This window comes from Crocodylus siamensis, chromosome 4 (genome assembly GCF_052110815.1).
Source record: "Crocodylus siamensis isolate JL-2025a chromosome 4, ASM5211081v1, whole genome shotgun sequence".
NCBI lineage: Eukaryota > Metazoa > Chordata > Crocodylia > Crocodylidae > Crocodylus > Crocodylus siamensis.
Genome location: NC_143398.1, coordinates 169,478,064 through 169,492,370, shown reverse-complemented (window position 1 = coordinate 169,492,370; position 14,307 = coordinate 169,478,064).

Genomic DNA, 14,307 nt, shown 5'->3' with positions numbered 1-14,307 from the left:
TTTGGATACCTGTCTACTGTGTCCTGCCAGGGCAAAGTTATATACTTGTTGATTGTACTTAATGGCTTTCTCATTCAGGAAAAGAGCTCTACCTGCCATATCACCAAGTATTATCATAAGAGAGATAACCAGCCAGTATACAGTGAACTATCTCCATAAAAAGTAATATTACAAATCAAAATTCATTAAATCAGACTGAAATGATAACTTCTCATGGTCTGATTCTGAAAAATATGAATTAATAAACGCATATTTTTCATTTATAAAGAAATTCTTCCTTATGTCCAGCCTGAAACGGTCTTGCAGTAGTTTATGACTGTTCGACCCCGTCATCCCTTGGGGCGCTGTGGTGAAGAAACGTTCCCCCAGATCCTGGTGGTCACCCGTGATAAACTTATAGGTGGCCATCAGATCACCCCTGAGCCTGCACTTTTCCAGGCTGAAGATCCCCATGGCTCTCAGCCTGTCGTCGTAAGGTCTGTTTTCCTGACCTCTGATCATGGGCATGGCTCTTCTCTGGATGCTCCCAAGCTTCTCTACATCCTTTTTGAATTGTGGAGCCCAAAACTGGACGCAGTACTCCAGCTGCGGCCTCACCAAGGCCAAGTACAAGGGGAGAATGACATCCCGGGGTTTTTTTTGATTCTATACTGTAAATAACATGGTAATGTACATGACATTTTAAGGGAATTAAAAATTATCTCCAGTCTTCTGTTCTTGGCTATGTGCTGATGTTCCTAGTCTCTTCATGATTCAAGTCTGAAAGAATGAGTTAAAATTAAAAAGCCCCAAACTTTAAAGTACCCTACAAGATAGCGACAGAAATGAATTGCACCTATAAGAGACCTGATTGTTTATATATTGAAAGCAGTTATAGACTTCCAGCTGACATTAACAGACACTGGAACAGGCCTTAAAGAAGAAAAACAAGGTAAAAACAGGAGGTAGTGGGTAAGTGCCTTTGAGCCTTTTCATTACAATTCTGGTTATCATTCTGCAGCTTGTGTCCTGGAAAGGGGGTTTGTTATTGTCATGAGGGTAAGAAGTCCTTATCTTTCAATGACCACACTCTTCTGTTTAAGAAATAAACATTTTAAGGTAGTTTACTTTGTCTGACTGTAGACAATATAAAATGGGAAGCAAAACAACAACAATGATTTAGAGAGCAGGAGGGACCAACTTCTAAGGCAGGAGGTTGACAATATACAGCCTGCAGGCTGAATCCAGCCTGCAGAGTCACTGGATCTGGCTCATGGAGCCAGGTGGCTTCTGCCATATGTCAGCTGTGGGGAGTACTGGCAGTGTTGCAGTGGCAGGGGGCTTTGCCTTGGCCCACACCAGAGCCAGGCAGTAAGGATCTGTGACCATACTGCAGTTGGGGAGCAAGGAGAAGCAGTGTCATTAGCTGGGAACACTAGTTCTCCTTAGACTCAAACCTAGTTTCTCTGATCCGTTGCTCTGACAGGTTGATAGCCGCTGTCCTAACTTCCATGAGTCTTTTAAAACTAAAATGTCCAGAGTTCTGGACAATGTTACACATGATACAATCTTCAGCACTAAGCTTACTGGTTCATCCCATGAACATCTTTTCATTGATCATTTCTACAGTCTTATGAGAGATATCTTGCGTGCTTGCATACGGCTTACACTAAGACAAAATTGAAAAGGTATTGCTGAGTTTCATAGTTATACTCTCTGCTTCCATTCTGTAGCTGCATGCTGCAGACCATTATTCATTTACAAAGTTCCTTTTCAAGGAAGTAACCTTCTGATGAGCTCAAATGCTCTGTTTTTATTTAGTACGTGCTCTGTTTCCTGGGTGCAGTGTACTCTAGCCCCTAGAGTAAGAGCTCTAGAGTGAGCTCTTAAACTAATGCAGTGCAAATTGATTCTTTTAAAAATTATCTCTATATTATGTAATGCTTTAACAATTAATAGAAAGCTGAGGAAAAATACTTTTAGCATCAGTATCACTCTGGTACATTATAACAACTTGGGCAGAATTTCCTTAAATGAAAACAGGTATGTTAATGTTCTAACATAGTGTTTTGCATTAATTTAGGATAACTGGATACCTTAATTAGACTTGGTATAAGATGAGGGTCCTTCAGATGCTGCAAAAGAAATGGGAGGGGGATATACAAATGCAACTTTTAAATTAAGTTTTAAACTTCTCAGCTGAACTATTTAAGTTTTAGTTTAAAACAGGAGCACTCAAGCTTTTTAGACTCAAAGCATCCCTTGGAAAATGCCAGCTATTAGTTTTCACTCTTTTTTGCCTACAGAAAAATAATAGAGCAGTTTTGTCTCTTGTAAAGAATTCAGAAAGATCACAACTATAGACTTCTGTTTGAAATCTCTGGGTTTATCTTGCGAATCATATCTGTAAATCTGACAGAGCTACTGAGAAGGTACCCATTGTTAATATCCTAGTCCTCATTTAATTGCTGAACAAAACTAATGTTCTTTGTTTTCCAGTGGTATTTTAAAATGGAGACCTTCAGTCAAAGGAAAACTGACAAGTGGCTGTATGAGAAAACACTCACCATATTGATTCTGATAAACTTAAGAGTGAGAAAGATGTAATTTCTTTAAAGATGGTTATTTCTTGTTGAGATTTATTTATGTATTCATTTATTTTTGTGGCAGGATATCAAATCATTATTTTATTAGACTAAATTTCAAAAATTAATTTGTTTGCAAAGGAAGATATTCAAGGCAGTATCTGTACTGTGATGATATGAGACAGCGAGCAAGTGAGCGAGCAAAAACCGTGGGTTCTTTTAAAATCCATGTTGACATTATTTTTGTAAAATTTAATTTTTCAGAGCCCTGGCTCTTGTTTGGTTGCTGTTCTGAGTATCAATACATTTATTTTTCTGCAGCTCCAGGACCAAAACAAAGAAAACACAAAGGTCTGCCTTCCTGTTTAAAAAGCTCCGAAGGACTGGAGAGGAACCCTCCCTCCCCCTCCCCCCCGCCAAAAAAAAATTTCTCCTGCAGAAATTAAGTGTATCATTTAATTCCCCCATGAACGGTGACCACTGACACAATTAAGCATTCCTTAGAATAAAGGAGTGGATTCAACAGGTATTTAATAGAGCTGTGCAAAGCTTCACTGACTGTTTCATTTTGACGCTGTTTCGACTCATTTTGAGCTTGAAACAGTGAAATCAAAACGAAATGAAGGGCTCAAAACAGCTTTGAAATGAAATGTTTGAAAGTTTCGAAGCAGAAGGACCATATGGCTTAACCCGGGGGAGAACGCAGCCCTGGCTCTGCCTGCCTCCCACCACTGGGTTGCACTCTGATCAGCTCCAGCAGCCCTATGGAGCTCAGCCCAGAGGCAGGAGGAAGGCAGAGCCGGCACTGCGCTCCACCTCCTGCCACCAGGCTGAGTTCCACGGGGCTGTGAGCCGCTGGGAGTTTAGCCAAGTGGAGGGAGGTGGAGCGCAGACCCGATACTGCAGGCTGCCTCCCTCCACCAGGCTGCCAGCCACTGGGCACTTGTAGCAAGCTGCTGGGCAGTTAGGTGCTGGGACTGCACACCTCTCTCTATTACCAACACCAGTTTAATTTACACTGGTTAATGTGTCTTGCAACTGCAACCTAGTGATCCAATGCGCTAATGTAGTTAAAGACACACCAACTTCCATATGCAAAGGCACACAAGGTAATAGAGAGCCACTGGGTGCCAGGGCTGCGTGCTGCCTCCCTCCACCAGGCTCAGCACCCAGCAGCTTGCATCCTGGTGAAGGGAGGCAGCACACAGTGCCAGGGCTGCACTCTGCCTCCCTCCACCAGGCTCAACTCTCAGCTACACCCCTGCAAGGGCTGCGGGGCTCTGCCGGACTCCTCTGGGGATGCGGGCCCCCAATCTGCCTGTGATCACAAGAGGCTCATCCTCCTCCAGTTTTGTGCTTTTCCATTATAGCCTATGGGCAAAACGTTGAAACAGCGGCAAAACAGTGAAACTGTTTTGATGAAATGAAACAGAAGTCGAAGCATAACGGTGCTGTTTCGCACATCCCCAGTATTTAATTTTTAGTTTTATGAGCAGTAAATGCAAATTATTTCTATTTCTTAAAAGTATGAGTGAAAAAAAAGCCTGAAAGAAACTGAATGAAAGAGACAGTGGAAAAATGAAATGGAGGAAGTGACTCAGGGGATTAAAGGAATGCAGGAATGAGATGGGAGAATGTGTCACTTACAAGGCCCAGTTTGACATGATACTCAAAATATACATGGATCTTTTCATAATTGTGGAAATTTGGACCTGAATGCAAAGAGTTTAAGCCTCAACACTTTGTGGCATATACATTTTTCACTTTTTCCACTGACCTGATTACAGTCTCAGCATTTTACGAAGGAAAACAGAAATATGGCTTTTGAGTACCTGCTTTGAGGTTTGGCTTACTGAATTCCCAGATCTGACACAGACTTCTAGTGCGACTTTCAGTCAAGTCACTTGACTGAAAGATACTCCCCTCCTCCATCCCAAACCTGAAGCCTGCTTCCTCAGCGGCCTGCTTTCAGTGCCTGGGCCAGGGCTGTCTCAGTCCTGATGCTTCCTGCCATCCCAGTACCAATACTGATCAGCTGACTGTTTGTGTCAACAAGGGGGTACAAGTTATGTCGCCATAAAACACAAGCCAAAGATGTTCAGATATTTTGTAGCTGGTTTGACATTTTGTTGCTTCATAAAACAGCTGCATGTGTAGCCTTGTTAATATTTATGGTATGATTTATGGTATGGCAGGGGCCTTTGTATAATGGTAATTATATAGTAACTTGGTAACTACATTGAGAACTGAAACAGAACATAGTATATGTTATATTTCTTGCCATTATTATTATATTCTGTTTTTTTAAAATTAGTCCCTGTTTTCAATCTTTTTCGTCTAAAAAAAAGCTCCTAAATGTCATCTTTTGAAGACAGACTTCAAGACATTATAACAGCTTAATGGCACTAACACATATGGGGGTATAAATACACTGTTAATGAGAAATCAATCAGATTAAATGTGTATTCATGCATTGCAGGGGTATAGGTTGTAGCCATGATGGTCTAAGGACATAAGCAGACAAGATTCTTTGGGTAAATCCAATATCTTTTATTAGACCAACTCAAATAGTTGGAAAAATTAAGCAAACCAATGGTCCACAGATACTGTATCTTTACCATCCTTTATACAATGCAGAATGTTGGCTTGTTTTGTGAATACTGCTGGAGCAAGGCAGCTGCACATTTCAGCTGGCTAACAGACTTCAGAGTATGTGCAGCATTCAGAATAAGAATGATATTAGCAGGGAAAGTTGTCCCATTTTTAAGACTCAATAGTTTCTTTCAACAGAGTGTATACCTTTCTTAAAAAATAAAAATGTAAGGATTTTTCTTTGTTTTCAAGATAATTTGTTTCCTTTGAACTTCTCGTGACATGGCATTGAAAGAAACTAAAATTTGTACAGGTATAAAATTAGAAGTGGAAGGTGCACTATGGCAGAAGTACATGTGCAGCTGTATTCAGTACATCTGTTAAAAGAGAAAACACTTTTAACAAAGGAACTGCAATATCAGATTTTAATGGAAATGATTATTTATAGTATTTTGCACTATTATTTTAAAAAACCTTCTTTGTTATAACGAAGAAATGGGTTTACATGCCTCATGAAAAAGGTATTGCATTCATCATCTTTTTGAGTATGAAAAATTGTTTGGGGCTATTTTCATTACCCCTGTTTCTAGGACAGCCTTAAATGACTTCACATGATGCTTTAATCCAAACACAGCCAACTTGTTCTACATTATCTAATCTTTTAAAATTATTTTACAGCTTGAACTTTAATAAGTTAGTTGTCTCAGATAACACCCATTAGTTTGCGTGCAAATCAAGAAGTGTACACTGTAGTTTAGATGAGTTTGCAATGATTTTGTTAGCTTAGTAAATCAGTGAAAAATTATCTGATACGATAGATAAAAGCAAAAAACACCTTAGCCTACAACCCACAGATCATATAATTCTCTTCCCAAAGATTAGAACTTAATTAAACATGAAAAGTACATCATTTAGATAGTGTGAAACAAATAATGGAGGTAGCAAGAGTCAAGTATGTACCAAAAGAGTATGCACTGCGTTTTTGCTAAAGAAAATACTGTGATAACTCAGTGAGAAGGATTTGCATAAGACAGATCACATGGGCACAAAAACAGGTGCAAAAATATATTGATACATTTTTCTCAACAAGAGAGAGAAGGAATACCTGAAAATTTTCTGTCTGCCATGCTGTATATGGAGGGAGAAATCTGTCTACCAAGAAATGAATCTAGTTTGTAAAACCGGATTGCCATGTCCAGTAATTAAAGATGTGATTCATCCGTCCTTCCCTGAAGTTTTGATAGTCATTTCCTAGAGCTGTCCTCCTCACATTCCTTTCATGGTGCCTCTCTCTATCGCTTGGGATCCCATTCTGTGAGTTAACTCATGAAAACATTGAAGTGTGGGTAGAAGAATGTGTAATAGGCACTAACCCATTAAAAAACCAAGAACGCAAGAACAATGGCTAGGGTCAGAGAACAGGTAAAGTTTGGAGCTATCTCTTGGGTTGAGGATGACAGATTCCAGGAGCTATGTTTAGGGCACAGGTAGAGAAACTGATCCATACTAATAATGGTTGAGTTAGACCTTCCCTCCATCCTCCAAGGGTAGGGCATAGGAGGGCTCCCAGCTTTGGGGTCAGGCTTGGGGGTGGAAAGTTTTGTCCTGCTCCAGTGAATGTTGTGGCAGTTTGAGATCTCCTGTCTAGTCTTATGGATGGGGGTTGGGGATTTATTTCAAGCTAGTTCCTGTGGTTAGGCTCTTTGGAGTGTCCTGCCTGGGGCTCTAGTTGGGGCTGTTAGGGTTAAAGAACTGGCAAGGCTTGGAGCTGTCTTTTCAGTTGGGGGTGACAGGACTCCAGAGTTATGTTTAGGGAACAGGTAGGTAGGTTGGTCCACATTAATAGTAAGCAAGATAGACCCTTCCCTTCCTCCCCCAGCAATATGGTTTAGTTTTTCAACTGTTTGGAATATAAATACATGCTCTTAGCATCTATGCATGGCAAATTATATGCGCCTGCCCTGCTTGTGGTCGAGGATTTCCACCAAACAATTAGGTCTGTCAGTACCTCTGCATTTCTGATGTGCTCAATGTCTCCTTTCACTGTAGTTTATAAAAAAGGATCTGGCTGCCATGTTAACATTATCCATGCCTGTACACCTGTTTCCCAGAGTGGCTAAGGATAAAGTTTGAATCAGAAATCTCTACAGCATTCCAAATAATGACTTCTATAGCTACAAAAGCTTTACAGACTGGAGCAAGGTCTGCACACTGGGAGGAAGCAGATGCTCTGTGACAATTATACACAATCCATTAGAGAGAGGAAGGATCACAGTATACTATACTCTTAACTACTCACCTGATTGTTGATTGTTCCATTTTCCAGCCAGCTGTTGGTGAGGTTTTTAGAAATTTATCATGCCTATCTTCCTTAGCTGTTACCAGACAAAGTATCTGGTTTCTCTCATTCTTTCCTCCCATCTCCAAAGAAGGTGGGGGAGCCTTTTTATTGTTCCAGTCCCCAGGCCTTGCACATGTTTGCATAGCTCAGCATAGACCCAGAATTATTCCTCTTCTACAAATCCCCATCCCCTGGGGCAGCAGAGCATTTCCTTGCATTCAGGAATATTGGAATAGGCTTTCCATTGTCTTTAGCTTTTGACTCAAAACTGGAATGAAGGGGATAAATTTTGCTTACACACAAATAGCTGGATCCCAGTTTTCACCTATCTGAATCAGGTTATGTGAACAGGCACTGTAGAGAGAGGGAAAAGCAGAGTGACACAACCTCTGTATGCATGGTAGATGGTTTCAAACATCTTGGAACAGAAGAGCAAAGTGCATCCAGTGCAATAAACCCTAAGTAGACTGTGGTGAAAGAGATATCCAGAATGAAGGACTTTATTTTTGCCCTGGAAATCCACCCTAGCCAAGACCACAGTTGCAACATTTATGGACAGTAATAAATATAAAACAATTGGTGATGACCATAGCAGTAGTGCCTTGAACTGTGATGTGTCTCATTACAGGAACTCTACATTTAAGGTCTCTTTGATATCTCCTGCATGCTTATTATTACACTGTCTTCACTGAGTTGTGTCACCTTTCAACATAGTTCCTTTATCTTTGTTGAATTTAATTTTATTGTCTATAGCTCAGGTTTATCAAGATTCTTTTCTATCCTAATCCTATCCTCCAACTATTTCCAACTGCTCCCAGCTTTGTGACATTTGCAAATATGATCAGGAAGCTCTCTATTCCTTACCCAAGCCATTAATTTAAATGTTTAACAGTACTGGACACAGAACTGATTCATGTAGAACTCCACTTGAGACTTCCTGACTTTCTAACACATCCACTTTTATTCTTGGCTTGTGGTTATTCAGTCAGTTATGTAGCCAATTAACCCATATTTTCCCAGTCTATTTATTAAAATATTGGTATATTATATCTATCACATTCCTTTCATCCACCAATCTATGTAGTTTGTGAAAGGAGGCAATAATTTGATGCTTTTGTATGTGGGCAAATTGGATAGAGTCCAGTGGAAGGCAATGAAATGCATATGACTTCTAAGGAGAGGCTGAGGGAACTAGGCTTATTTAGTCTGGACTGAGAGGGAATTTAATAGCAGCCTTTGTTGCCTTGTGGGGTCAGGCCAACTCTCAGGATCTCAATATTGTGCTGTTAGACAGGAGGGTGTGACACAATTACACATATACAAACACACAAATCAATTAGGTGCATACACACACATACACTACCAGCTCAGGCACATACACATCCAAACCAGCCTAGGCACATGCATACCTATCACCAATTCAAGCACATACACACTAAAAATTAGACAAAAATCAATTGTCAATACCCATACACTCAGTGCACAGACACAGACCACTAATTCGTATATCATGCACACAATGATACACACACACAGACACACACACACTCACCAGTGCACACACATACAACCCACCTACACATACACACAGGTAAGTTCCTAACTTGGATGATATAGTGTATATGTGTGTGCTTGGGGTACCTGGGATACTTGGGGGGAATGTTAAGGTGAGAGAGAAAGAGTTAAAGTGTAGGGAGTGAAAGTTGCCAGACTCAAGATTAGAATCAGTGGACTAGAGAGAAGCTGACTGAGTAACTGAGGCTTGGGTTTACTTAAGGTCAAGTGGCCCCAGGGTTACTTGAGGTCACTGGAAGGGTGGGGGGAAGAAAAAAAAGCCTGGCAGCAACAAGGAGACAGCCAGGAAAGATAGACAGAAACCTGCAGGGAGCTTGGGGCTGGAAACTGAAGCAGACAGCTGAGATATTGTGGGGGGGGAGCAAATAAGTGGTGGCAAGGAAGAGACAGCCAGAAAAGAAACTGAGGCAGAAACCTTGTTGCTCAGGGGGAAAGGCAGTGGGGATAAGACAGTGGCAAAGAAACAGGGGGTTTGGAGGCAGAGAGGCGTTCAGGACAGGTGTTGGAGGTGGCAGTGAGCCAGAAGCAGGAGAGGGAGAAATGAGACAGAAATTAGAGGAACGAGGAGCAGAGATTGGAGAAGGGCTGGACTATAGTAAAGCAAAACCTAACTCAGGGGTCCAAATAACAGGTTTATTAAACAGACAACATGCCACACAGCCCCATGAAGTTATTGGTTCACACACACAAGCACTCACAATGGCAGCAGGAGAAAGAGACTCAGTGGAAGGGCTGAAGTCCAGGTAAGGAAGAGAAGCAGAGTCCAAGTCCTTGGTTGAAAAGAGGTTGCAGGTGATAGCTACCTACCCAGGCTGGAAAGGCGTCTTTGTCCAGTAGGTGTTGTCCAGAGCAGGGTCGCCAGCAGGGCCTCTGGGTGGATGGGTGACATGGTGCTGGTCCAGATGGAGACAGCGTCCGAAAGAGTCAGTCTTCACTACCACCTTTTCTGGGGCAGACTACCTCTGATCTCCTATGGGGAGGGCCTGTCCACGCAAGGTCAGTCCTGTTCCAGAGGGCTCCAGGCATTCTTACTGACCATGTGCAGCCTGGCACAATGGTGGGTTGCCTCACCTTTTGTTTCTTGAATGCTGAGGGTGGTTCCAAGGACTGAGTCGTTGGTCCAGGTATTGATATTGATGGTTTGAGGGAAGTATTTTTAGACCTACTGCCATTGTCTCTTGAGCATCCTCATTCATCCCCATTCATTCAGGAACCAAGTTACATAGGTGGGGTAGTATGAGTCATAGGTTACACAACTGGCCATGGGGATAAGATGGAGGCTTGACATTACAAGATAGAAACTTGACATGACTTATGCTAACTTACATATATACGCCTTAAACAGCAATCACACAGGAAAAAGCCAACCTATTAAATGGGTATTTTGCATCAGTCCTTTATCAGTCCCATGGGATGCCCATGCCCACCATGGGACAAGGAGGTCTGGGTGAGAGAGATCCCCTGCCCTCCATCAATGCTGACCTCATGAAGGAACACCTTGAGAGGCTGGATACCTTCAAGTCAGTCAGCCCTGACAATCTACACCCTAGGATACTCAAGGAGCTGACAAGCATCATAGCCCAGCTCCTGGCATGCATCTTTGAAAACTGGTGCTCTGGTGTAGTGCCTAAAGACTGGAAGAAGGCCAATGTGGTGCCGATTTTCAAGAAAGGGAGGAAAGTGGATCTGGCTAACTATAGGTCCATCAGCCTGACTTCTATCCCAGGGAAGGTCTTAGAAAAGTTTATTAAAGATGTCATCCTTAATGGACTGGCCAATGCTGTCGGGGATCACCGCCACCTGTGGACCTAACAGACGCCACCTGCCACTTGCCTAGGGTGCCATCCGCTATAATTGGGGTCTCACAAGCATACATTTCTCCTGCCATGTCTTTGATGTTAATGGAGTTGGTTCAGATGTCTCAGCGTGTAGTCCAATTATGAGTCTCCCCAGCATCTCACAAGGTCCCGAGTTTCTGAGGGCTCTGCCACCCCTACACCCTTGCCTGTTCCACCGGGTGGTGGCCAACTGGTTGGTCCGGCCACATATCCTCAGTTCCTCCCAGACAATTTACAAAAGAAAGGTCAATCAAAACAAACACAACAACCAAGAAGGTTCCCCTGATCTGTGTAGCTGCTCGGTCTGTCTGCAGCCTTCCAGCTGAAACTTGACCTTCGAGGGGTCAAGCACCCCTTTGTTGGCTCTCAGAGAGCCCCCTTGTAGGACTTGACAAGATTCCTTTTTAACAACTTAAGTTCACTCCTGAACTGTGCCCCTATTACAGGGACTACGGTACCCAAAGTCAATAGTGCCCCTCTATTAGGGCTATTATGGTACCCTTCTCCCGCCAGGCTCAGCCAGCTCCCGGCTGGTAAATAAACAGTTCTAGTCCCCGAAGGGGCCAGTAAACTGGGTTCCAAAACCCTGCTGGGGTTTTGCTCTCTGCCAGAGGCTCCCACCAGCATTCAACGTCGCATTCAGCGTTCCCTTCAGTGTGCGCCGGCATGCTCCACCTCCTCCTCCTCCTCTTTCCGGTTCTGTGTTGCTCCTCCTTTCCAGTCCCGGCCTCTCCTTTATACCAGCGGGGAAGATATCGGCCCCTCCCTTCCCAACACACCTGGGTAAGGGGGACTTCTGCCGGGCTCCTTAGGGCTGTGGGCCTGGGGCCGCTGACCCCCTGCTTAGCCCGGGAGCCTTGGAGCCTGCTGGCTCCTCCTCTCCTCCTCTCTCTCACAAATGCAAACATCCTGAGGGATAGCCAGCATGGGTTTGTTGCGGGTAGGTCTTGCTTGACCAATCTCATTGCCTTCTACGACCAGGTGACCTATCACCTGGACAAGGGAGAAGAGATTGATGTCATATATCTTGACTTCAAAAAAGCCTTTGATCTGGTATCCCATGATCACCTCTTGGCAAAACTGGCCAATTGTGGTCTTGGGTCCACCACGACCCGCTGGCTGGGAAATTGGCTCTGTGGTCAGACCCAGAGGGTAGTAATTGAGGGTAGTCGATTGTCATGGTGCCCTGTGACCAGTGGGGTCCCCCAAGGCTCTGTCCTTGGACCCATATTGTTCAACCTCTTCATTAATGATGTGGACACTGGAGTCAGGAGTGGACTGGCCAAGTTCGCCGATGACACCAAACTTTATAGACTCGACAGTGCTACACTGGCTAGCACTACAGGAGAAAGAGACTTGGGGGTCATCATTGACCACAAGGTGAACATAAGCCTGCAATGTGGTGCTGCAGCTAGTAAAGTGACCAAAATGCTGGCTTGCATCCATAGATGCTTCTCAAGCAAATCCCAGGACATCATTCTCCTCTTGTACTCAGCCTTGGTGAAGCTGCAGCTGGAGTACTGCGTCCAGTTTTGGGCTCCATAATTCAAAAAGGATGTGGAGAAGCTTGAGAGAGCCCAGAGAAGAGCCATATGCATGATCAGTGGTCAGGAAAGCAGACCTTACGATGACAAGCTGAGAGTCATGGGGCTCTTTAGCCTGGAAAAGCACAGGCTCACGGGTGATCTAATAGCCACCTATAAGTTTATCAGGGGTGACTACCAGGATCTGGGGAAACGTTTGTTCCCCAGAGCGCCCCAAGGGATGACAAGGGTGAACGGTTATAAACTACTGCAAGAGCATTTCAGGCTGGACATAAGAAAGAATCTCTTTACTGTCCGAGCCCCCAAGGTAGGAACAGCCTGCCATCGGAGGTGGTTCAAGCGCCTACGTTGAACACCTTCAAGAGTAAATTGGATGCTTATCTTGCTGGGATCCTATGACACCAGCTGACTTCCTGCCCTTTGGGCGGGGGGCTGGACTCGATGATCTTCTTAGGTCTCTTCCAGCCCTAATGTCTATGAAATATAAAAGCAGTAAAAAAACAAAACAAAAACAAACAAACAAACAAAACACCCCACAACACAAATGTAATAATTATCACTTATAAAACAGTGAATATCTATATTAAAATAGCAGCTCACTTATTTGCAGAGGGAAGAGAAATAAAACTTACTACCTAAAATAAAATGTTAAAGCTTATCCTACATTTTAGTTTACTTATACTTACCTATAGGGAGTAGAGAGGGAGATACAGTCAGAATGGTTGGGGAAGGGGAGGGAATGCATTTTAAAAGAAAAATTGGGGGTTTTGCTACACCTTCAAGTAGTTCCAAAGAGGATGGAGCTAGACTGTTCTCAGTGGTGACAGATGACAGAACATGGAGCAATTGTCTCAAGTTGCAGCAAGGGAAGTTTACATTAGATATTAGGAAAAACTCTCCAACTAGGAAGGTAGTAAAGCATTGGAACAGGTTACGGAGAGAGGTTGTGCAATCTTCATCCTTAGAGGTTTTTAAGACCAGGCTAGACAAAGCATTGGCTGGAATAATATAGTGGAGGATGGTACTGCTTTGAGCAGGGGTTGGGCTAGATGCCCTCCTGAGGTCCCTCCCAACCCTAATTATTTATGATGAGCATAGATCTTTCTTTACAGTCATGGTTCAAAAATTGTGGTACAGTTTCCACAAGAACATACAATACAACTACCTTAACACACAGGTGTCGTGGTGGATATAGTCTTTCTGGACTTTAGGAAGGCCTTCAACACTGTCTCTCACCCCATTCTTGTTAAAAAATTAGGAGATTATGGTGTTGATGCCTATACAGTCCGATGGGTTGCCAATTGGCTGGAGGGCCGCACCCAGAGAGTGGTGGTAGACAGGTCATTTTCGACCTGGAGGGATGTGGGCAGTGGAGTTCCCCAGGGCTCGGTCCTCGGGCCTGCACTGTCCAACATCTTCATCAGCAAATTTGACGAGGGGGTGAAAAGCACCTCTTTCAAATTTGCAGATGACACTAAGATGTGGGGAGAAGTAGGCATGCTAGAAGGGAGGGACAGGCTGCAATTGGATCTGGACAGGTTACAGGGGTGGGCGGATAAAAATAAGATGGAATTCAACAGTGACAAGTGCAGGGTACTGCACCTAGGGAGAAGGAACCAGCAGCATACCTACAGGCTGGTGAACTCCCTTCTCGTCAGTGCAGTGGCAAAAAAGGATCTTGGAGTCATTATAGACTCCAAGATGAATATGGGCCGCCAACATGGGGACGCAGTCATGAAGGCTAACCTCACCTTGTCATGCATCCACAGATGCATCACGAGCAGGTCCAAGGAGGTGATCCTCCCCCTCTATATGACATTAGTCAGGCCACAGTTCAAGTACTGCTCGCTCCT